This window comes from Trichoplusia ni, chromosome 2, assembly GCF_003590095.1.
Source record: "Trichoplusia ni isolate ovarian cell line Hi5 chromosome 2, tn1, whole genome shotgun sequence".
Classification (NCBI taxonomy): domain Eukaryota; kingdom Metazoa; phylum Arthropoda; class Insecta; order Lepidoptera; family Noctuidae; genus Trichoplusia; species Trichoplusia ni.
This window is the reverse complement of record NC_039479.1, coordinates 10829164-10854661: the sequence shown is the minus strand read 5'-3', so window position 1 is coordinate 10854661 and position 25498 is coordinate 10829164. Positions and strand designations below refer to the sequence as shown.

Here is a 25498-nt window from a genome sequence, read left to right as displayed (position 1 = left end):
TAGCTGGCTTTCACTGCGGTTGCCGCTTGATTAGATATTTGCTTTTCATATTTTTAATTAATATCTGTAACAAAGTAACTGTTTATTACTGTTTAACTTTAAACGTGGCCATTGTTGTAATTGACTCACAAGGCTAAGTCATCTTTAACCATGCTAAGTTTATTGTACCTCTAATGTATTATTTTTTGATAGTTAAGATCTGGTTGTAGTCAAAGCACGGCTGATATATTTTCTATATGAAATGTAAACTAGGTAATTCGCTTTATAAATCGATTAATTTTCTACTGTGTTGCAACAAAAATCACGGTTTTCCTTTAAGGTTTTCATTTCTTAAGGGCAAATGCCTCCCTTCCTTGCATCCATTCAGTAAGGTCCTCGTTTATAAGTTTTATGTAAATAAAATACATAATCAATCTTGTCAACAATGCCACTCTCAAGAAATTTGGGGCAACTCCATACCTTTATATATACGTTTTATGGGATTACATATGAGATGAGACTGATTTTGCTCACGGTGGCCGTACCGTAAAAGACGATCAAGGTATTATGCAAAGAGGATCGGGCATAACATGTTCCAAGCTGTATGACATAAACTTAGATGAACTGAAATTGCTGCGCGTTTTAGAGCAGCTAAAACGAATGCTACATAAAACCTATTTATTAGACCAGAGTCCCAAACTTCTAAATTTAGAAATACATACTTTGGAATTAGAATGGAAACAATTCGTCGATAACGTTAGCAAAAGACCAGTACAATAAAACTGCATGATATATTGCACAAGACTTTTTACAGTACTTCATAAAGTATTAGAGGAAAATTGCCCACACCATAATGTGGTTGCAACACCCGATTAAACTGATGATAATGATGATGAATTTAATTTAAAACCTATTTATATTGACCAAGGAATAATTTGTCGACAGATCTATTGATGCAACGCTTTGATGGATGTGTGAACATGCAATGGCAATTTATTCGCACTTTGTGTAAATCTAGACAAGTACTGTGAAATTGTGGTGCCAGTCTGTCTGTACCCTACAGCTTATAGGCTGACTGAACGGAGATTAATTTGCCTCTAGAAATACGGATCTATGAATATCTGAATGCAAATACAAATTTGGGGTTCAGCTGTTTAATTTTCGCCGTGATGCAATACTTTGGTTTTAATAAGGGCTGCATTATTGTATCACATTTATAAACTTTAAATTTTCAAACATTTCCTTATTACGTTTCAAATCTATGTTACATTACTGGTTTTTTTTATGTTCTACCTTTAAATGTTGGAATTTGGTGTCAATATATAGGAAGTATAAATTTTCATCTAAAAGCAACAAATGCCGATCATGTGGAATCTCCTCATCCAATAACGGGCCATTAGGAAGCGTGTTCGAAGCCTCATGACATGTATTACCCGGATACTAGCGGAACATAATTTTTCCTCCAAGTTACACCGACATTATGCCATATTTCCTCACACAAAAATAATGGGCTGGTTTAAGGCAGTACGAATCCCGTACGAACGCGGAAGCCTGATGCCGCGGCAATTTGTAGCGATTCACAACATGTTGCGGTTTTGAATCATTACCACATTGCTCGGAACTCGGTGCAAACCATTCTTAGAATGTTACTGGCAACGTAATAATATAATTTTGTTATGTTATTCTTATTGTGGAACATGCATTTAAGAGCATCATGAAGAATAAAACATATTTAGTATATTTACCAACCAACTCATGACTTCAAAATTGGCTAATTACTCAATTTCGAATGCAAATTGCAAATCGTGGCATGATTAGGTGAATTTGTAAAGTGGTAATTAGATCAATTAACTGCCAAAATTAAGTTGGTTATAGAGTGGAAATAATATAATATTCTTAAAACTAGGATAGATTAAATATTTTGGAAGAGTTAGACGATCAAAACTAATAGTTTACTTAAATAGGCGTCCATAATTTTCAGTCAGGAGAATATTGCGCATGCAGAGAAGCGCGTACAGTAGACGACAGGCAAGTTTGTCGTAGGGATCCTCGACGGATTTAGTCAGAGAGAGTGTCACACTACCCGCTCCCTCCCCCCATGAAGTGGATGTCTATCTAGGATACCCCCGCCAAAGCCAAAAAAAGAATGAGAATATTGCGCATTTCCAGAATTAAAGCTTCAGGCTTTCTGGAATAAAATGAAACGTAAAAGCATTATCCGCCCAGAACTTCGAAATGAAGCAAATAATTAAGTTACCTTCCCAGAACTAGCTTTGTGGTTACAGTGTTCTGGTAAACAAGTACAATTAGAGATTATATTCAGTCACTTTATAAATAAATTATAATTTTGTGTTTCTCTACCGCGGGAAAGAAGCTTAAATAGATTTACATAATGTAGCAGAAAATCTAATAAAGGTACGGAACTCCCGTTGCGCGCTTTCATTTAGAAATGTCATTGCTGAATGAAAAATAATAAGGATAAAGAATGAAATGCTTTTATATTAAACCGGGGTACTGCTATACAATCTATTTACTTGTTACGGCTCGTTAGTTCTATTGACTCTATAAGACTCCACTAAGGACCTGAAATGAACTTGCTTTCGTACCTACTTGGCAGAAAAGCTGTAGTACTTGTCTGTTCCAATGCTTCTTACTTTCTGACATCATTATTTTCTTGTAGAATATGTCCTAAGACCAAATGATATTTTGGCGTCACGGGAGTTTGGCGTGGTGTCCTCAACCACTCGGCTATCCGTGCATTCAAAACACTTTGCTTAAATCTTAGGAAACCAATAGCTTGCTTTGCTTTAATATTTCGATTTGAAAGTGCCATTACCGTTGAGATGAGTAACTGTGAAGATTTGATGAATATTTTCGCTTACCTAAACTATTTACGACGTTAATAGCTTTATAAGACTCGATACGTAAATAAAGGTTCAAAGCAAATTGACAATTTGTAGTTAAACTGTACCGAATATATCGACAGACTTTTGACAAAGTCATCAATAAAACTGAACACATTAATATAAGGCGAAGTTCCATCCATCACAATATTAGTTTCCTTTTAGTTTCGGGACAATAAACGTCAAAGGTCCAAATATTAATCACGGACAAACAGTCGACACGAAATTAGCTTTTGTAACAAAGGCTTGGAAGTATCAAAATTAGTTTTTCGAAGGCTTCCGTTGAAACGTTGGGTTCACCTCAGTATTGTTCAGCATTACCATTTTATTGGCGTTTTCCCTCGGAATACCTTTGGGACGCTAGGACTGTATTATACAGACATGTATGTAGGTCAGGGAGTCATCTTGGTATGCTCGTTTTGTGTATATTATTTTGGGGTTTTTTATTGTTTCCTACCCAAACGGTGAAAACGAAACTATAATACTGAGGATCTGCTGTCTGTCCGTTTGTCTGTTACCAGTCTTTATCATGAATCATGACATTCCTGATAGTTTAAACTCACTAGCAGTGTAGAGTTTCATAGATAAATTTGTCTCTATGACAAGGATATTAAAAAATAAAAATTAGGCAATGTTGTTACGGTCATTAATTTACTGGTGGGTGACAAATCAATTTGAGTGTTATAATTAAGCCTATTTGTATGGAACCTTTAGTGTCGCGAGTCCGACTAGGCTGGTTTTTATTATAGATATTTTTTGTGTATTCGTTTGCAAATGTCAAGTTGCCGCGTTTGTTCGACGATCGTCAATCGTTTTACTCTACAGTTTACTACATTCCTTACTAGACTATTCAACTTTAAGCATTTCGACATACCTAAAATCTTTAATAATAATATTTGACTTTCTTTGCGAATTTCATATTGAAGTCATTAGGTAGAAAATGTAACAGTTTCCCGTCCAAGCTTTAATTAAGGATTTTTATTAACGAGGTCGCCGTTAAAAAAGCTTTGCAGAAAACTGGTTCAGCCTTATTTAAAGTGTAGACCTAATTACACATGTTGTAATGTATTACGAATTTAAATTATATTAACATTTTCTTGGAATTAGCTTACTTATGGCATTTTAAGTCAGAGCTTCATTTTATAAAAAAAAAACTATTTTCACTGTATGAAATACTTTGAATTCATACTTATTTCTTCAGGATATGAAATTAACAACGATCAAACTATACTCTATACTAATATATAAAGCTGAAGAGTTTGTTTGTTACTACTACTGGTCCAAATTGAAAATTCTTTTTGTGTTGAATAGACCATTCATCGAGGTTTTAGGCTATATCACGCTGCGACTAATAGGAGCGAAGATACAATGGAAAATGTAGCAAAAACGGGTAAAAATATTCATCATCGAGGGCTTCCGATCAAAAATTCCTAACTTATATCTTCTACCACGCGGACGAAGTCGCGGGCAACAGCTAGTCACTCATAATCATCATCCTAGTCTTTTCCCAACTACGCTTCGGTCGAAGTCTGTAAAGATAAGTCACCCCATCTACGGACTGTATCAAGCGCAGCTTAACCTGAGATCGATTAACTTGCGCAGATGTGGTTTAGCAAATTGGATTCGAATTCTATATCTATAGTACCAAAATGAATTCTCAAATCTACACAGCAGGGGTGAGACATTTCAACAAACGAGTAACGATTATTACAATTCTGCAGTCACTCGTACATATCCCTACAATACTCCAACTAGATTATCTTTCATCAAGTTTTGTCGATTGCTGTCAGCACTACAATTAGTCGGGTGGTGAAATAATTTATCGTTTATGATTTTATCGAGACAATCCACATTGTTATTTGATTAGACATTTGCAAGGAGTTATTGAGACATTTCTTGAATAGAATTTAGAGATTGGATAGTCTGATAGCTGGCTATATGTTTTGTTGGGATATTCGTTGATAGAGATTAATGATAGTTAATTGAGAGTTGTGTGTTTCATATAGTGTTTGGTAGAATCACAATGCATAGAAAAGTTGTGGAACAGCACCAAGATGTTGTAAGGCAATGTTGTTATAATAAAAAGAAAATACTAACTGGACTATAAAACTGGAATGATTAGAAGGTTTTGTAATGTCAAAAACCTACAAAATGTAATGCGATATTGGTGGACATGATGAACAAAGAAGACTACGACGAGAAATACGGTCAAACTACTATTTAAGTATAGCATAATTCCCGTACATATAAAAACCTACTAACTCCAGTTCTAAATCACAATTTTAACTTTGTAAAACGAACTCACAACAAAAAAAACAGTAAATGAAGGCTTGACGTAACTATTTATAAAATAAATAGAAAACCAGCTATCGTAAATAAAATGTCATAATAAGCGCTTAATACATGAACATAATCGAAGATACAATTAATAATTCATTACAAGATCAGGTTTATGTACTATGTTATTATGGAACAGAACTGTGTTCGTTGTGGAAGTAGGACAGCGCTATACACCGCACATAGCGCCATTGCGCTTCTACAATAGCAATAGACTTGTTTTGAGATTGCATGGTAAAGGCACAGGTTTGTGAGCACCGTCATAATTTATTCTCCAAGTCCTGTCCAATGGTTACTATGGCTTAAATCTTGGTTGAATATTCTCGTGGTTGGCGCTGGCGTCATGCGGAGACAGATAAATGAGGCTCCCAGTTGAATATCTTAATCGTGGCGAAGCTGACGATGAGCTGCTCAAACATGCTGGAGCCGGTCTCCATGCTGCATCAGAATTGTAGGATTTACATTTGAGTAGATTTCTAGATCGTTTATTGAATTAGGAACGATGAATTTAAATAAATCTTAGAAAGCTCTACCATCCAGTTTATATTTCTCTAGCTGTTGCCCGCGACTTTTTCTGTGGTTTTAGAGATGTTACTAACAACAATAAATCAATACAAGCTTGTACTATGCTCTGAAATATCTTTTTAGCTACTTTAATTAAGCTTAGCTAATTTAGGACGTTACTTAAAGTGAAACCAATTCTTTATTATCCAACGCCTACACCCAAGTCAGTCCAATCTCCAAAAAAACAGTTTTAAATATTGAAATGAAACTACTTTTACGGATTTTATCGCGGTTTAATTTTAGATTTTAGTTAAGACGTTTCGAAACCTTTGCAGGTACCATGGTCACGGGGCAAATCCGTAAAAGTAGTTTCATTTCAATGTCTAACATTCGCGTAAACCTAAGAAACCACTAAGTGTTTAATATTATTATCAGATTTGAGCAGTATGCCACAGTGCAAGCTTTAACTACTACACCATAAAACGATACAAAAACTCCATCTAAAGCTTGCACACTATACGCAGACCAATTAAGACATATCTGACGCTGCATCATAAAGCACAAACATACCACTGTTCCTACTCAACTCTAAGAATCTCATACCAAATAAGTCACTAAAGTAATTAAAATAAATCATTATGAAACGTTCTTTAGAATCATTGCGAAGCTCCCAACAACAGTTAGAGACTAATTACCTTTAATAGCTGTTGATGATGTTGACTGACCGGTGTTGCACCGCTCACTTGACGAATGCACGAACACGATTAATCGGAGAAGAATCGATTTGTTTTTAATCAAATCGAATGGAGTGATTTGTGTGTGATCGATTTAAGTTATATGTTGAAGTTCGTCGTCTTTTCGTGTATGTTAACCTTAAGGTTTACTTAATATCACGTTTTTAAGTAATATTATTCTGGTTGTGGTAAAGTGATAGACGGCGTAGAGCGACATCCTTAAGACATGGCGGTGAGCACTCTGGTGTCAGTAATGAAATTGTCCATAGGCCTCTGATATGGCTTGAATTTCTCTTGAAAATTATTAAGATATAATTTATATTACAACACTTCTCTAGAATTTAAAACCACAAAGTCTCTTAGTAAGACAGCATACATGAATAATAAAAATATAGACTTAGATTTGTCATTTTCAGACGTTAATATACATCACCTTTTACCTATGTAGCTTGCGAAACGAATTCGCCGACGATTGCTCACGAGTAATTAAATCAAACACAACATGTGTTATTAAGGATAATGTTAGCAGCCGACATCATGTCATATCTCTTATGTAACACGAGACCTATCAATCGCGGCCATTTTGACCCGCAACACACATAATTCATTTACGAAATACCAATTTATGACTCGAAGATTTATGTTCAGATTAAGCGAGCGAAGCAGCGGGCCTAGTTAGTATTGAATAAAATATCAGTTTATAGTTATTCGCATTGAGAAAGACATACCGAAGTACCAAAGTACCGGGGTACCGGAGTTCGGACCTAGTAAGGAACCGCAAAGTGCCTACTGTTCGCGATAAGGATCAGCATAACTCTGTTAAATGGTTGAAACGCGGTGTAAGGCGTGGTCTACAACGGTTGAGAGCTTTGTGAGAATATTCGAGAACGCTTTTTATATAGCCTGTTGCCGTATTCTGTGAAACTGTAACGGACTGTCCGACTGTTAAGTTTACTTTTCAGAATTTCTCTTAATAAAAATAATTTCAAAATACCTGAATAAAGTTGTTTAATTGTTCGTAAATACGAAAAACCGTACATAAACAGTTATTTTACCAATTTTCAAGTTGTGGAAAAATAAAAAAACTTTTTTTTTATCTTGCTGAAACGTTTTCTCTTTTTTAACGATTCCAGCTCTAAGGAATATTATTTGGTCCGGGGTGCGGTTTCTAATGCACAAGAAACCCAGATAAGAACAAGCATTTGTGGACCGCACAAATATTTAATTATTGTCCTAAGCGGGGATCGAACTCACAGCACGTCGCGTACAATAGAATTGACGTTTCAGATCTTGGAAATAAATCAACTGCTAAAAGCCAGAAAATGTAAATATTAGATATCTACAAGAGTTGAAAATAAACATGAAAGGAGGCCGCTTACGAAACTCATTTTTATTATATTTTTCTCGAAGGGGAAATGCTTGTATAAACAAGAAAGATTTATTAAGGAAAAGTTGGAATGTTTTTACGAATCCCCATGTACATGGCATAGCAACATAATTAAATAAAGTGGTATAATCTTAGGCTTTCGTCTGAATAGCCAAATTATATGTCTAAGAGCACTCGACGTTAAAATATCCTGCTTGACTTGAATCCAGGAATTTTATATTTCGTTAAGAATATAAATTGCTATCGGATCGCAGTTTTACAAAGGAGGTTCGTGCTAGCAGTATTTTATTTCCTCTGCTTCAATTTGACGTCATTATAATTTCATTGTATAGAGGTATTTTAGGGACAAAATTTTCTTAAAACATATTTTAGTAATGGTGTATATTTTTTTACATCCACATCAGACATTACATCACATACACAGTTAACCTACACTGAATTCAGAAAATAAATGAAAATCGCACTTTACGAATCTTTTGCGTTCTATTACAAATACCAAAAGGCTCTTCTCTTTGAACGGTCAGAGTATAAGTACTTTAAAACTCAAATTAGGAAAAATGCATATTTTACGTAACAACTGATAACTACTTAAAAGTTTGGCGAGTTAGAATAGTAATATAAATTGTATGATTTAAAAAAAATACGCAAGCAATAACCGCTTTCACATATCACCGCTATCCTATCAGTACACAATCACCATAACTCCTAAGACCCATCAAAGCTAATTATAACTCTCATTATTCTCATGATATTCAATCTACTTTCAACTCACGACAACCCAGGCGTATGCACTAAGCCTATCCTATCCCATGTTTATTACATACTTAGTTAATACCGAAGAATGTTAAGTAGCATAAGCTCCAGTCTATCCTGTATATGGATCCAGTACCAAGTCAGATGTGGAAAAGAGAAGCCACTATACGCGCTGTAGTAGCTGTCTCGCTTTCGCAACAACACCTGTCTTTCTTTAAAAGGAGGTTTTGTTCCAGGAGTTTTATGCGAGCATTCGTAATTAAGAACTCGGCCTCCGTTGTGCACTCAGCATTATAATAGGAGAGTTTTGATTGTGGCTAACGAACTACTTGAATCTAGTCGATATTAGACAATTGTGCTGATTTTAATTGTCACTAGTTAGGTTGGTTTTGACAGGGACAAAGAGGTTTTTGACTTAAATGTAATTCCTTTGTTTAATGTACTTTGTAGCTGTAAACATGTATGGGTAGTAAGTTTTCGAATAATTAAAGTTATTATAGAAAATGTTATAAATTCTAAATCAAAAAGTTTTTATTTCAAATAGTCCATTTTTATATTTGTATTATTAATATTTTTTACCTCTAAACAACTCTCCCAGCGCCTCGCGCCGCCGTAACTGGATTCTGAAATAAAAAGGCAATATAAGACCATGTTATAACATAAAAACAATGAAAATATTCATACCTCAGACAGGACTTGAACATGTGACTCCTTTTCTTTGTATTCTTTAGTAAAAGTCTATTATCTCTATCAAAAGGTTATGTTTAAACATATTTAAAAACGTCAGGACATTTAATTGTACTGCATACTTTTGAACTTTAACTTTTTGATTTTTTTTTATTTTTTTTTGCTACAGCCAAAGTGGCAGCCCTACAATATTAACACCAGACAACTTCAACTTTAAAACGTGCTTTACTCTGTACCCAATAGGGTTGAAAATTGTTTAATAATGGGGTCCTGTGGGATGGCACAGCGTCTCCCGTTTATTGCTCGATAACTGTTTGTCCCGCGGGTGCGCTCGTCCTCACCCAAATTCACTTCATTCTGTTTGTATTTATTTATTCGTCTATAAACTTTTGCGGGCGTTTTATTAAAGTAGCTTCGGAGGCAGTTAGGGTTGTCGAAGTTATATTTTTTTTATGCGCGTTAAAATCGAAAGCTGTTTTATTTTTGGTTGTTCTTGTTATTTTAAGAGGATTGGCGATGCGTTTAAAATTACTGATTTATTATGAAAGATACATTTCATGAACTTTTCTTCTGCTTCCGCTTTTTGTTTTGTTTATGCCATATATATTATTTGTTTTTGTTGTTTTAATTTCTCAAGGTTTCATATTATCCTATAGTTCACAATATTCCTACTACGAATATGTGAATATATTTTAAGTTTTTCTCTCTTTAAGGTCTCTTGAAGAGGTGTGTATTGAAAGAGTATACAATTTGCAAAATAATCTTCAAAAGCAACATTTTCGCAAGTCGAACTGGACAGCAAACATTTGTTCGACATTCAGCGCATAGCTACAGACTCAGCAATAAATAACATGGCGGTGTCACAATCAACGCATTCTTTGTCGATCATTATTAGCCAACTATTAGTGCTGCCAAATTTATTGATCGCATTATATCCTGGATGGAGGTTACTGGTCAAGCGATGAGCTGTGAGCGGTGTTGTCCTGGGCTGTTATACCGAGTCGATGTTACCACCCTAATACTACTTGCATCCGTAAGGTTAGTGATTTCCCTGGTCGGATTTAAGTACCCAATTTTTAAATGCTGGTACTTTCATGTGGTAGATAGGTAATTGTGGAAGAATATTAACTCCTCATTAGGTTGATAACAGACAGCAACTTGTAGATTGGAAACCACAGAGTAAGAACATACTCCGAGAATTCAGTCCCATCCCATTTTTTCGGATCGTGTTATACTTGGAGTATGTTGTATTTCACCCAAAGAATTCAGCTTACTGATTATTACTAGGTATTAATACTCTGTTCATTAGAATTAATTATCTATAGGAATAATGACTTAAGACAATTTATCGTGCTATGCAAGATGACTAGAAGTTACCATCATCTTGAACATAGTGCAGAAAAAACCTGAGAATACCTCGTGCCTGTTGTCACTTGCACCACAGACTACGTAATGTGCCGGAGTCTTGATAATTTAGTGGCAAAGTGTCGGCGCCACGGTACTGCGTGGGCACCGTCCATGTTTACAATGTATACTGCACTTTGTTCTGGTGCTTACCGCCTTTTGAGATAATATAACTGTGGGGTAGAAAAATGGCAGAGCAAGTCCCTTTTTTGTTGGAAAGCCGAGAAACCTCATGGACATCCGCCTCCTCGGGGGAGGAAACGGGTAGAGACTCTTAGTAACTAAACCCAATCGCTGTGTTACTTCGCACCAAAAGTATCTGAACAAACTAAAGATTTTTTTGAAAATTGAAATGATCCAAAAAAAATCCGTATCACGATACTTAGTTGCTTGTTACAATAAAATAGAGATTTTAAGTACCGCTTTTAGATAGATATCCTGAATTTATAAAATCATGAAAATGTAAAGCTTTAGAAATAGTTCACGTTTCAAGTCACTGGCCGTAAGTGTCGGAAATATCTTAAAAATATGGAGTACTTAGATGTATTTAGACAGTGACTGTAGAAACAAGAATACGTCAACATTTATCAAAAACTTTTGACAGTTACAAAAGAGATTTAGCTTTGATTCTTATTTAATTTAAAATCATTAACTTGCGAGGGACTTTTTTACATACTTCATTTAATCCTTCTATCTAAATATATTATGTTATGGTTATGTTATAAATGCAGACCTCGACCCTAAATAATTTTCCTATGCCATCGCAGAAGTCTGCAGAATGCAATAAGGTTCAGTTTCGATTGACACCAAAATACACCGTTTTCAAGCATAAACTGTTGCTTGTTGCATCTCCCGGCAGAGAACGTGGCAATGAAACTAGGAACGCACTTTAAAATTAATTCGTTCATCCTAATTATATTCACAAATCTCATTCCCTCAATCATTGTTTTAAAACAGTTAATTTAATTCAGTAGATCTTGGAGGATGTAATAAAGTATTCGAGGACAGTAATAGACGGACGTGCGTTTTCTTAATGCAGTAATGACTACAATTGAGTGTCAGCGGTATCTCCCACTAATGTATGGTCTAATGACCATTTATTTGATCTGTTATTTATAGTGGCTCTTATTGGATGGGGTTTGTGTTCTGTTTTTTTGGTTTTTTGATGAGGTTTATGTGCACAGCAGTTAGATGAAGAGTACCGTTGTTAAATCTTGTTTTATTTTTATAAAAATACTAGCTGTTGCCCGCGACTTCGTCCCCGTGGGTAGAAGATATAAGTTATGATTTATACCTGCCTTGTATTTTTCACATTTTCCATTGTATCTTCGCTCCTATTAGTCGCAGCGTGATGGTTTATAGCCTAAAGCCTTCCTCGATGAATGGTCTATTCAATACAAAAAGAATTTTTCAATTTGGACCAGTAGTTCCTGAGATTAGCGCGTTCAAACAAACAAACAAACAAACTCTTCAGCTTTATATATTAGTATAGATTTGCACAATTAATTGTCATTATTGTGATTCCGTATGTCAAACGAAAATCAACCTTAATGCTTCTTTACTGGTTGGCGCAATCATTGCCAAAGTATTGCCAAGTAGTTGTTATCTACTGTACAACTATATGTTATCAATGTATGGCAACATTGAATAGGTTTCCGTAGTAACCTCGCTCACTAAGGCTTCGTAAGGTCACATTACTAGATCAAAACACAGTGTAATACCAGGGTGAAATGTATTATCTGTTTTCAGAGTACGAATTGCAAAAATGAGCCTTATGCCTATGTGATAAAGGTGATATTCAAACGAGTTGAGTCTAGACACGGTCTAGGTTAGTTGTAATCAGGGATTTGAAGAAATACATGTGTTATGTTGTTTTGAGATTTAACCGATGTCAAGGAAAGGTAACCAGGTCAGACAGAGTAATTGAGTTTTACGGTAAACTCTTTCTACGTTGTTTTGTTGAGGAGGTTATACTAATCAACATTTCTATTAGATAGTTCTAGTAGATTGTACCTGATAGAATCCGGACAGAGATCTGTCAGACACAGTATTTGTTAAAACATTTGTTGGACTTTGAACTAAATTAAAATTGGAGTAGGTACAAATAAAGGTAGTTTTTTTTTGTAAAATACACTTTTTTCCAAGGGAATCATAGATATTATGTAGCAGAAATATGGAATGATCTATCTCCTTTTTCATGCCATATTTTACCATAAACATTTTCGCTTTTGCCTCTCATTCAGGATAAAACTTACAGTACTACGAGTGAATAAATACTAAACCATGCCTTCTTACAAGAATTATAATTTTGTAACAGATATGGCTCCGATGTAAGGCAATTTGTAGCAAAAAATTGCCATGTTTAAAATTCATACATTATTTTTTTAAATGGCGGTACTGGTCAGGTATTACAAGTACATCATTATACCCATTTTATTATACTTAAATATAGATTACATAAATAGCAAATGATAGCTGACGAAATATCGAAAGACTGGGTGTATTATCGATATTTTTAGGGTCCAGTGCCAAGTGATGACCTTCTCTAGTCTTGTATGCTATATCTTACTTAAGTATTATCATCATCAGTCCTTGAAATGAAACTACTTTTACGGATTTTATCGCGGTTTAATTTTAGATTTTAGTTCCCGAAGTTTCGAAACCTTTGCAGGTATCATGGTCACGGGCAAAGGTTTCGAAACTTCGGGAACTAAAATCTAAAATTAAACTGCGATAAAATCCGTAAAAGTAGTTTCATTTCAATGTCTAACATTCGCGTAAACCTAAGAAACCACTATCATCAGTCCTTTGCAGTTCACTGCTGGACATAACTTCTCAACCATGTATCAATTTTGCTAATTGCTAACCTACAAAATACTTTTCAGCTAGTATACGTTAGAAGAACCCAAAAAAAAAATGAAATAAAATTAATGCTTCATTGAGCGTTACATTTTATTCTAGAAAACTCTGATTCGGAAGATTATGTTTTTTAAGAAAATTTTAATTTCATTATTACATATTAAAAATATAATATTTCTCAAAACTCTCATACTACAAGCAACACTAAACGAAAGCTTCCTTTTGTTTTAGCCATCTTGTTTTGTTTCACCATTATCCCCTAGATGTCAGCATTGCGTCGTTAGTACAGATATGTAATCAAAAGTTTAAAAAACCTATCTGCATTACAGCTCATTGATGCGGTTTGTGGCATCACTAAAATAGCTTCATCGCATAATCATAGTGTTGGGACGCATCGATAAAAACTTCCATATTTATCGATATTTTTAAATCGATACGATACCCGCTATTGTCAGTTTTTTTGTGTTGGTACGTGTTTAAGACCTTATTATTTTCTTTATTGTAAGGCTCAATTAGCCAGAAGGCACTATTTGTGTGATGAAGATGTTATTAAAGGACTCCGTTTGATCGTATTACAAGATGTCGGAATATGCAAAATGATCTTGCCACTAAATAAAAAAGGTAATTATCATTAAATTATTTTTTATGGAAGATAAAAAGTGTCCTGTATAATACAATTAATTACTAGGTATTTAATTATATATACGCTATTTACTACACGCTATAAGATTGAATGCCGCTCGCTATCAGAAACGAAAAATTTATAGCTTGCATAGCAAATAAATCAGTAATATTTCTTCGTATAAAGTCAGTCTAGACAAACCGCATGACGCGAGTCCAGATTTTTTGCATTCCCGACATCCCTAGCTCCTAGTCCATTGTAATAAAATTACTTTATGTATCGCGAATATACTGTTTTTTTGTCACATCAATATCGATTTTACGCTACTATAAATACAGTTGATTTTCACTCGACAGGTTGAGAGCTATCCATGAATATGCGTCGACACGCAGGTTGTAAAGTGGACGCGCTATTTTTTTTAATGTCGTATAATATCTTTGAACATGTCCCGTGCTCTATGCGGGTAGTGTGACAAAGTTGTACAAAGAATTACTGCATTCAAAAATGAAACTTATTTCTAAAGAAGCTAAGTTCGTTTTCGCTTGAGCGAATAAGAGGTCAATGTTTTCATATAGTCTATGCTTTTTTTTCAAAGATTACAGTTGACTGATTCTCGAATGCAATTCAATAAAAAGCGGCTGTGAAGCTAGTTTGGATAATGATTTACGAATTTATTTTTAATGCTCTTCTGCAAGAAATTGCAATTAAAGATTCCTACTGCCGTGCTTCGGAAAAGAATTTTATTTAAAGCGGTTCCTTTGAAGTTTAAATAAAAAGTTTTGGTCTTGAATCTTAAATACTTTAGTGGAAAAAATATGGTGGAAAGTTTTTAAGTTTGTTTTTGACTGATTTATTTCTGTTTGTTCACTTCATTGTTAACAGCAAATAACAAAAAGGTTTTATTATAAAATCACGACGACAAAAAGGAAACAAAACGCGATCTCTTTTTATCACAGTAAATAAATTTAGGTTGTATCTATAACATTAACAAGGTTCTACTTCTTCACCAAACCATAGCAAATCACATAACAGGGAAACGTAACAATCATACAAAGAAACACAGAAAAATAACAAATGAATCCAATCAATCTGTCATCGACATCCAACACAATAGTTCTCGAATGGGAAGCGAAGTGGGAAAAACGTCTTGAACTAGGAAAAGTCAGTTCCCGTGGGATTGTGCGCGACGTACCTAATGGGAAATGGAAATTAGCAGACAATGCGTCTGCGGAGTGCGATGTGGTATGTAAGGGTTAAATGTTAGATGGTAATGTTTTCGAGAAAGGCTTTTTACAGGGTCGAGTGAAAAATGATTTAAACACATAGGGGTTGGAATAGAATTGGAAAAGCTTTATATGATTTGAGAGTCCTTGTCCTTGATCCTCCGAGATACGTTTTCCTAGGACAATCATTATGACGACTTTCAATCTTATAATTACTTATAATTTTCAAATTAATATAATTCATACATTTTCGTAGTACAGATTGCTTTTGTTGCAACATTTTGTCATTAAAAAGCCGACTCCAGTTTATCTCAATGTGGCTGGTTGCCACGTGACCAAAAAGTTTCTTATAGCTATGATAATCGTCTAAGTTCGAAAACATTTCCAAGTCAATATTCTCACTCTTAAACCTCTCGTAATTCCAGAACATTCTATATCATATAGTAGGTACCTAAACCAGTGTAAACATTGACTATTCACTTAGCACCGGTATTTCTTGTTCAAAGTTTGATACCGGGAGTGGTGTCGTCAAACCATTGCACGGTAATGAGCAATTTCTCAGTGTTTTGTCAGCTCTGATAAGTTGTGAGAAAAACTCATTGTGTGAGCGGATTCCAAGTACGGCGTGCACTATTTAAACACGTATGTAACAATGTTATGTAGTTGTACCTGACAATTATTATTAAGCTTTTAATTAAGCCTATTAATTAAGCTTTGAGTTTTTTTTTTTGAGTGATTTGCTCTGGGTTCATCAAGACTAGTCTTGACTTGACTAAGCCAAGCCAGATTTTTCCAAGTTACACTAAAAATAGCCTAGTAGGTGAATTGCAGATATTTTGCTAAACATATTTCAAACTTCGATGATGACAGCGTGATCCGAAACTTGATTATGTATTTGGGAGCTTTAAAACCTAGTGGTTCATAGACCACATGTTATGATGTTGTCAATACTGTAAAACTAGTATCAAAATAGACTCGGTAAACATGAAACATTAAAAGCTGCGAAATCTCGCAAGTTCGTACTAGTAGACATTAAAACAGCTGTTTAGAATACCTCCGTAGCCATATACCTTCTATACGAGCAACAACACCTCATAAACAACAACCGACACTATACACAAAATATTACAAATACGTCATACTAATAAAGATGCGAAACTCGACAAGTGACGTCATAACTTCAACCTCAAGTTTTACATTTATTTCGCAAAGTCTTATTACGATGCCATAAAGTTCATTTTACAGTGTATCGTGTTACTTTGTGGTCACACTGTCATGATTGTCGACCACAAACGTACAAACATCTTCCTGCCCGTGGGAACTGCTCTGTATCCGGTGATTGCATATGAGATTCAAACGAGTTTCCATCTTATGCATATGCATGTATATCGAATAGTTTATTTTCCCACGTAATATCGTGTGTTTTATTAAATAGGAAGACTTTTATTAGACGTTACAAAAAAAAACGATTGTTCTTAGGGTTACTGGTTCAGGTCCGAAAAGTTGTCACTAGCAGAGGAAAAAATATGTTCCTAGTTGTTACAGATACAGAAAAAAAATCTATTTCAAAGGCTTCGGAAGTGTTCGTAAGTTCGCATATACCAATTGAGGAATTAATTGAGAACCAAAGTGAAATCAATAAATAGGCAAGAAGTAAACCAGCTGAAGATGTCAAGTATATTTCATACCTTTTTTAGGACAACTATACATATTTGTTACGGGCACTTGCATTTACAATTAGCAAAGAGTTGAAATTGCACGTTTGTTTGCTTCGATCGAATAAACCGTTAATCGTTGATCAATATCAGTTTTTCGGCAGGCGTTTTCATTGGACTGTAATACTTGCAAAAAATTTTAAGGTACAAAATACAAATGTGCAAAAGTTACTTCAAGAATTGTTGGTGACGGGAAGTGATCCTGAAATATTTCTTATATGGTATACTAGCTGTTGCCCGCGACTTCGTCCGCGTGGTTAGAAGATATAAGTTATAATTTATATCTGCCCTGTTTTTTCCATATTTTCCATTGTATCTTCGCTCCTATTAGTCGCAGCGTGATGGTTTATAGCCTAAAGACTTCCTCGATGAATGGTCTATTCAACACAAAAATATTTTTTCAATTTAGACCAGTAGTTCCTGAGATTAGCGCGTTCAAACAAACAAACAAACTCTTCAGCTTTATATATTAGTATAGATTAATAAGCTTGATTGACATTGAGGATTCTGTACAAATAGGGCTAAGTAAATTCAAATCATTTGAGTGACATTGAGGTAAAACAACTGGACGGACCGATAGTCGGACAGACAGTGGTGCCTCGGATTCCAAAATATGCTGTTTCCTACAAAAAATTTAAACCAATTTGGAAACAATCGCAAAACACGAATATGACACAAATTAATGGGCAAGGGAACAACATGTTCAACTATGTAGTTTCCTTAAAATAAGGCCGATATGACATGACAGAATTACACCGACCCAATTTTTCATATTTTCCCATAACCGTATCTAAAAAAATGTATCAAATATCTCTCATAAACATTTCCTTACATCCAGACTATTAATTCAGGTGGACTTCCATTCAAAGACTGTCTAAGGGGAGAAGCTTGGGAGATGACAAATGCTGACTTATCTGAGACCATTAGTTACCAATAGATGCCGTTCCTTGAGACACACTGTGTTCGGAACCCTTTATGTATATATATGTATGCCTTTGTATCTTTGAAAGCTTGTGATATATTAGAGTATGTAGAGTGTGCTATGCAATTTGTTCAACTTTAAGAAGAGGAATATTTGCATTATTTGGACTAGTTTTCAGGTAGGATTCCCATTTACTTTTAGAGTGTAAAATTTAAAGCATCAATGGGATATAACGTTATTTAGATTAACATATGTATATATATTCTGGTTGTTAAGGCTCATAGAAAATTATACATCATATTTGATTAGGAAATGTTTGGAGAATTAAAATGTACTGAAATATAATTCCTTTTCAACAAGCGCCGTGATTTTATATACATCAGAGCAATTCAACATTGCTCGGAAATAAACGTTTCTTGTCAACAAGCCATGGTATTATGAACCTTATGAGCTTTTATCGACTTTTATTTATCAACTAAAATGGCCGAGTTTTATTAGCGATGCGTTATCGAATGTACGAGGTAAGTGAATGTACGATCCAAAACGTCATATGTATAGATATAATACTCAAAACTTGGTTACACATTCAAAGCATCTTCAAAGACTTAAAACAATTTACTGCAGGTAACCATGAACCTTAGGTAACCTTAAAGTCCTAACTGTAACCAACGGTACAGGTAAAAACAAAAGTTGTTTGATATATTGGTCAAAAGACATGTCAGATCAATTGTAAGTAGTGTTATGTATGTATGTGTTCTACACAATGATCATAAAATGAGCATGTCGATCAAATTTCGATGTTCTATCGAAATAAGAATGAAAAAAAAACAATTCACACAGGACTCGAAAATGAGACTTCTGGGGATACACGCTATCTCTTTACCAACTAAGCTATATCGATGCCCTATAAAAATACGCATGACTTACGATGAAAAAGCCATTATCCTTATCTTCTTGTCTGTCTCCTTATCAAGCAAATCATAACTAATGTATTCCTGCTATCTTTCGAAGGTCAAGACTACCAACGTAACTGCTTCCAAATGTTATTGATTTTTTTTTGCTTTTACTCTAAAGAGTTTTGTCAGTGTCTGTACATTCCCGCCCCCCCCTGAACTCTGGCTGTTTGGACTTGTAAAATATTCCGCGACACGTCCCGGGTTTGATACCTGGCGCGGTTAACCCTGTCTGTATTTGTTGATCATTAAGCTCTTGGTGTATCTAAAATATGAGCATTTTGTTTGGAGATGTTGTTACAAGAGTGTGTTTTTAATTTGTATTTATTTTTCAGCTTATTATTTTTATTTTTATGGCAATGCTTTTTTTCATCTCGCAAGGATATAAGTACTTTCTCAAAATTCAACCATCAGTACGTAGACTAAATAATTACACGTTTTTCTGAATGCCTTTTAGAAATAAGTCCATATTCCTTATTAGGGAATATGTACTTGATAAAAAAAAAGTCACAAAAAATTATTACCATAAATAGAAGAATGTTTAGTTTTAAATTTTAAAAACTCCTTGGTATCTTGAGTCAGTAAAAAAGGCCTGACAATATTCTAAAATGATACAAGTAGATAGCATTAAAGTATGGTCAGTTACCGTCCCACGCGGGCTGTTACGACAATTGCGGAGATATTGAGGAGGGTCGCTTAATGATCGCAGGCGATGCTGGCACCGAACACACTGGATAACTTGTATGTGAAGTTCTTAGAGTCTGAAGGCTTCGTAAGAAGATAATTTGCAGTTTGTTGACTTGCGAAAAAATGTAATCACATCACTTCTACTTGTACTTGATAGAATTAAGATTTTGGAGTTGCAAAATACAGCAATAAAATGCTTTAAAGACTAATATTGCTTAACAAGTATTTACACAAGTCATAAAAATCTGGTCTTCAGATTTTACATACTTTTTTAGAGTGCTAACGCTAACGAATCAATGAAATCTATTTAATTTATTATTCAAAGTCGCGTCGCAATTTCGGATATGGGACAGAGAACTACAATCCGATACTTATTCATTCGTATCTTATTCTTATGAACGATAAAAAATACAAATACAGAAAATGATAGTAAATAAATATAAATTATCCACGTAAAAGAAGAGATAAAACCTTTTTTCAATCATTCATTGATTTCACAATACGCCAAGCATTCAGGCACCAAACCTACTCATCCGCAATCAACACAGCTTGATCTGGTCTGGTACATTGCTCTTATAGGTATTATAATTACATGCTATGTAGTCATGTCACAAGTAAATTAAATCTTTGATAGCAACAATTAACAGCGCATACATAGCAACAATGCTAAGTTTGTTCTAAACATGACTCACTAGTTCAGACACCTACGGAGTTCTACTTAATTTAATTCAACTGATCAGTGTTAACAAGGTAACGGGTCCCATTGTCGTGCATATACATGGACGGTGCATATTATGCCTCTGCTGTGAGCAAGTAGGCAAACTTTTTTCACAGCGCATTGTTTTTTATCCAGCGATGATTACCGGTTGCGCTAAAATACGTATCTTGAAAAGTGGTTGTCAGATGTGTTCTGATAGAAAACGGACTCTGTGAAAATGAATAGATAAGCTACGTCGAAATTGAATAAATAAGCTAAATAAATACAAAATTGCAATAAAAAATGTTGCCGATAAAATTTATGACCGTACCAACCATTGCTACACCCCGATTTGTTTTTCGTTACAGTAGCAATCAAACTTCATCCATCTAGATATCACGGTTCATGTGATAAAGCCTAGTCTAGTGTCAGTGTCAGAAGGTTATGAACGTGGGTAGCGGAGCCCCAGGAACAGGGCTCCGTTTTAACCCTACGGTTACGTAACCAACTCAAAAGCAGAACAGCTATTATTTCGATATATAATTGCAAAGAAACCACACCATCACCACAGCAGATAATTGTTTGATAAAGCTTAAAATTTTCGGCATGCAATACTTTTTGAGCGTGATTTTTTATGAGTATTTGATGCTGTAAAAAATCCCGATATTAAATTTTAATACACCCAACAGCAAAATATACACTATTCCATTAGTTATTAATAAAGCCATATAAAAGGTTTTTGGAGGCTTTCAACAAAAATAAAAATAATAACTCAATTTACACAGTGTTCATTTTGCAACAGAGCGTGGACAAAAAATATGCCAACTTTATAAAATTATTTTAACAGTATACAAACTAAATATTGCTGATTTGACAGCAGTGTGTGGGGTCGACACACTTCACTCGGATATCTGTAATGTTTACAGCGCCACATTATGCACAAACATGCAGTCATTTGCTAAACAATGAAATGCAAGAGTTTAGGTAAAATTAAAATAAACGACCGTACGAATATGTTAGCTTTTCAAGGCTCTTAGATTTATCTGTTTAATTTAAGTACTTTAAAGCTGTTAAGTGCAGATAGTACAACAATTTGTTACTATAATTAGATTATTTTTCTAGATTTATTGTGATGTAACCAGCTTAAAACTTACGTTAGTTAAAAAAGCTGTTAAAAAAAAAAATGATATGTATTAAATCTGACGCCCCGATATTCTTTTGAACACATATTGTGGACATACAAATATATTGTTTTTTATACAATAAATATGAAAAAAATGATTCCCGTACAGATTTTGATTTGATGTAAATTTTGTACGGTAAGATTAATAATGACATGTTTTAAAAATAGATGCTCATTTTTTTGTTCAGAAGGATTATTAAAATATTACCGTGGTTTGTTAAAATAATATGCTGTTTAATATAAATGAAAATAAGATTTAGTTTTCATTCATTTTTAGTAGTTTAATGAAGACATTACAAATAAATTTACAAAAGCTTATGTGTGCATTGACGTGTAAGGAATTGTGAAGTGAGATGCATCCAGCCGGCATTAACGTAGTCAACTCACTCGTACAGAAAATGTATTTACTTTTACTAAAGTGCTTGAATAACATTCAACTTTACTAGGGTAACGAAAATCAACCTTACTGCGTTGTGATAAAGGTGTTGTTAATGTCAAAGTGCTAGCAACTTACCACTGATCTGAGGTCGTCTGTGCATTACTTCAAATGAATAAATTTTGGTAGTTGTGTATTCTTTTCTAAAAGCTTGAGTAGTGCTTTAAATCTAAGTAATGTTTAATGTAGCAGGCACAGCTGAAAGCTTTTGATTCATACTTAAATATTCGGTTAGTATTCTGAAAGAATTACTAAGCTGTAAAAGTCAGATCGGCAAAAGTCACATCGAACTGTACATCGAACTGAACTGTGAAAAATATTAACTTTGAAAATGGAAAGAAAGTAATGTGATAAACTACGGCAGTAGACTTAAGGATAATATATTCTACACATATATACTCTTTTTATAATAACTATCGTGAGACTGATTCATTATTAAATGATGTAACGGTTTACTCACGCGTATTTATCGGGGTAGCCCGACTAGTTTGAGTTCGACTCGCGATCCCGCCGCGTCTGCTCATGATTAAGGACTCCGGTTGGGTCCGAAACTAGTCGGGCTACCCCGATAAATACGCGTGAGTAAACCGTTACATCATTTAATAATATATACTCTTTACAGTGTTCTTTGGAAGTCATAGAAATGGACTTTTCAGTAAGAGAGCCAAGAATCTTAAATTCTTCTGTCTTTGTTTCCCCATAATGACCTGTCGATCTTTGAAAACTCAGGACCAGAATTTGTGGATCACATAAACGCGTGTCCTAGTGTCGAAGATAATAATATAGATACTAAATCTTTTTTTTTAATCTAAGTCACCTTTTGTGTTGTGAAGTCACCTGTAAAAGATTAGCAGCAAAACAATATGTCGCCATTATACTATTCAAAATGTAATATTTATTTTCCTAAATTCTATCCACGTATTACCCTCAACCCAGTGGGTTGAGCACTTGCATTGTTGTGGCATATCGCATGTTTTTGTCGCCATAGTCACGGTGCGACCCCCTGTGCAGTGTAATAATCGATTTTCCCGATTTCATTATTTATGGCTGGTGACTTTTAGGGGCGATGTAAAATGTTTTTTTGGATTTATCAGATTTATTTTGTATGGGGTGTAAATTGAAAAATATTTGTGTTTTTATGCGATAACTCGAAAATAATAATAAATTATTCTGTTTGTTGTATTAATATTGTATTTGTTATTATAACCTTGTGTATTAATCTGGAGTTGTGAGTCATCAAATTCAATAATGGACACTTCATTCTTGCTTCGTGTATCAGAGTTCTTGGTAAGTAATATTTTTCTGTATCTTTAATTTATTAGACATTCCAAATTTATTATAATTCCATGAATCTATTCAATAAATCAATGAGTAAAATCCCAAATCAAGTCATACTACAAATGAATTTCGCAATTACTTATTAACCTGACACGTTGTTTATGGACGTCGTTTTCCGAATCGCATCAGGTTTCGATAACACCCACGGCGGCTGACCGACGACCGAGGCGAGGTGTCAAAACAATGCAATATGAAACGCTATTGTCTTTAGAATCGTACGTTAGATTATGTTCCTTTTAGTAATAACTAATAACGTAATACTGATGATACTTCGTTAGCACTAGGTGTTAGTTTCTAAAACGGATTTCATTTAAAAACTTTCCATTTTGTTCAATCTACATCTTTCGAAATATTATTATCATTCCCCTGCTCTTATCTCATTTATGATTTGGGGTCGGCGAAACATGTCTTCTTCTTCCATACGTCTCTATCTGACGTCATCTCACAAGAAACAGTCTTCCGAAATCTAAACAGGTTTATTTAGTAAAAATAATTGGTAAAATAACTAATTTACGTAGATTATGGTGATAATAAAATGTTAAGTTAATGCGTAAACGTGCTACTACATATAAATTAATCTTCCGGAGCGCATACAGAACTTCACAAAAAAAGCAAAAAAAGATTATTAAAACCATGTCTTTAAGTTGTCTACGAATCATGCCTAGAAGAAAATAAGCTACTGTGTACACAAGAAAAAAAACAACGAAATTATAAAAATGCGCACGCACCGCATCATCCTTACTCATTAATAATAAACGAAACAAAAAATATTTTGTCCACCTTTTCTCAACGGTGGCGCATTGTGCATTAATAGAATTTATAAGTGAGGGCTCTTCCTATCACACATACATTGTGGAACATTAGTATTCTAGAACAGTTTGTGGTGAACTAATCAAGCGATGCATCCGACTCTAGTGCAGGGCTACTGTGCAGTGTAGGCCTCCGTCGCATATTAACAGGGCAGTACAGTCCAAGCCAAGTTGAGGCCACAAGGCCAGCGGAAAGTTCCTAACAATTTTTAAGTGATTATTTTGTTGTTATATTTAGTTTGTATAAGCGTGTTCTTTTCATTAATAACTTTAACTTTAAAAGGTTTGCTTATATACACTAATAATATAAATGGAAAATATGTGAGTGTGTATGTTTGTTAACTCTTCACGCCAGAACGGCTAGGCCAATTGCGATAAAATTTAATTATTATTGATTGGTTAAAGCCGACGTCCAGCCGGCGAAGCGGCAAGCAAAAGCTTTTTGTTAAATAAAAATAAGAAGTCATCAACATATCGCGTTTCACCGTTTATTTTATGTATAGAAAGTCTCTCAATCCTCTGTCATTCAAATCGCAATGAAAATTAATTTATGCAAGCTTTCAAATACCCATCAGACACAGGTGATTGTTCATGGAAAATTATATGCATAGACAAATGAAAAACTACTTTTTCCCCGATTCCGCTAAAGGAATGTTTTATTATTTGCATGTATTTGGCACGAGCTAACGGATTCGTTATTACTGAACTGGCCACTCACGGTTCATGAGGGAGAGAATCTGAAAAATAATAGTGTAAATCTGCTTTGCAACATTTTAGACTGGAGTCCTCGGCTAGTCCTCAGCCTTGACGATTTTATTACTTTTTCTTGTGAAATATTTTAATAATCGTGTTTTTTCATATGACGAGTCTGACCCGCGTCTAAAACATTCCGCGATGAACCAATATGCAAAAAACAAATGTCATCCATCAAATTTATAGTGGAACCAATCGCAGCTAAACACCCATCGTTACTATTATTTGTTATAGCAGCAAGAGAATTACATTACCTTAAAAAAAAATCAAATACCACATTATCTGGGTTCATGAGATACCGGCACTTTTTTACCCTTTGATTACTCAACCTAAAACTCGTTACTTACACCGCGTCCCTTTAACTCCGCCTCGCTGTTTTCGTGGCCCGACCGTAAGCAGGCATCCGCCACGGCGCCGGCGACACATGTCGATAATATCTCGACGCGGCCTTCCCCGGACACCGAAGGCCTCACATTGTAATAACATATCACTATTATATTACATCAATAGCATTCAAATATGTTGCTAAGTTTAGGAGGTAAAGGGTTGCTATTGTATGTTTTGTAGAGTTGACCGCGGAATTTGCAGATATTTCTCGATTTTTCAAATCAAA

The 25498-nt window shown here is 34.6% G+C and overlaps 1 long non-coding RNA gene across 1 annotated transcript in view; it reads right to left on the bottom strand.

The window, feature by feature from the left end:
• The window catches only part of LOC113507053, a 53503-nt gene that overhangs the window by 15835 nt on the left and 12170 nt on the right, over positions 1-25498 (bottom strand). The window contains exon 2 of the long non-coding RNA XR_003401790.1: positions 9177-9220. This is a non-coding gene — a long non-coding RNA (uncharacterized LOC113507053). The remainder of the gene's footprint in view (positions 1-9176; positions 9221-25498) is intronic.